Here is a 1597-nt window from a genome sequence, read left to right as displayed (position 1 = left end):
GCCGTCCCCCCCCCGCGAGGGGCCGGGCCTCTCCCCTGGGACTCCCCTCGGCCGTCCCGCGCCTCCGTCGGGAGCCCGGCTCGGCACCGCCCGGAGTCGGTTTCCGAGAAGGTACCGAAGGACCCTGGTTTTCCGCTTCGCCGTTTTTTTAGGCGGGGTGGAGGGAGCGGAGTCTCTGTTTGCAAGTCCCGTATCTGAACACCCATCACAGTGAGCGCTGGCCAATTTCAGGGAAGGTGGGTTGTGGTGTCACTGCTGTTGAAGGTTGTCTTCGCCGGGTGTTGCGGGGAAAGCGGGGAGGAGAGGCGACTGGCTTTTGGAACCAGAGACCGAGTCTAAGCGGGATTCCCTTCTCTTGCTCAAGCGTTTAATAAGAGCCCGTAAAAAAAAAAGAGACCACTGATTTACAGAAAAGACTCGAGTGAAATCTGCGAAATTGTTTACTGTGCTGTCTAGATATGTAAGGACGGGCACATGGGTTGAAGATTAAACAATTACCGTTTTTATGCCTGGGTTGCTTGGCACGTTACACTGGAATGAGAAAGCTTTTAAAATGACAGAAACGTTCTGATAGAATTTGGGGCTGGGGGGAGCCAACATTTGTTACACCAAGAATGAGCGGTTCCTTTAAGTTCAGATCGCAGCTGGAGGGTCACAAAAGGAGTGGAGGGAGGTTAAGTCCTAAAGTAAGAGGAATCTAAATCATAGACATCTTAGTTGTTACAAAGCAAGTGGACGCCGGCAGAAGCACTGCGGATGACGTAATAATGCGTTTGACACTAACGCCCTGTAACCGTTGTACATGTTGGCAGAAAAGCGCTAGAGTCAAACGCTACTTAATAGATCCCTAAATATTTAAAATTTTTATTATTGTTTTGATGTTATCTGCGTTTACCTAAAAGTTAAATAGATATCAGAAGTCTTTTTAAATACCAGGATGTCTTCTGTGGACACCATGGATTTATCCCAATTTTTCTATAACCGTGGTATTTTACATTGAAAATATGTGTTCATAATGATCACCTTGAGCGATAGTGACATCCTGAATCATCTAAAAATAATTCAGCTGTGGTCCCTAGTTATCAAGGAGAAAAAAGCGTAATGATACGTGGAGAAAAAAAGTAACTCAGCAAGCAAATATTAAAAAAATGTATTAGCCCTCAATTAACCACAGCCCTCGATTACCCATAATACCTGTATTCCTCAAGCATTCTTTTAAGTTTTATTCTATATCAATTCAACGTATTTTATTGTGATCACAATAATAGGCTGTTCACTTTGCCCCATCCAAAACCTTTGAATAATCTCTGTTCCTAATACTTTCTATCTTGTAGTTTTCTCCCTACACTCGAAGATTCAGTAGATAACACCTGAATTTATACAACTAACTAGGCCTGACCTGAAGTTCATTTCTGATGTTCAGTTTCAAACCAGGAATTTCTCATTGGATTTGTGCCTCAAATTCATCATCCTCTGAACCTTGTCAGTTCCCCTTCCTTTTCTTCAAATTCGAATCATTATATAATAGATTTATGAATAGTTTCCTAAATTTCACTTTTCCTCAACTTTGCTTCTATAAACAACTTCCAAATTAGTT

This window comes from Pteropus alecto, unplaced genomic scaffold, assembly GCF_000325575.1.
Source record: "Pteropus alecto unplaced genomic scaffold, ASM32557v1 scaffold8, whole genome shotgun sequence".
In the NCBI taxonomy this organism is placed as follows: Eukaryota; Metazoa; Chordata; class Mammalia; order Chiroptera; family Pteropodidae; genus Pteropus; species Pteropus alecto.
Note: the sequence above shows the minus strand (reverse complement) of the source record.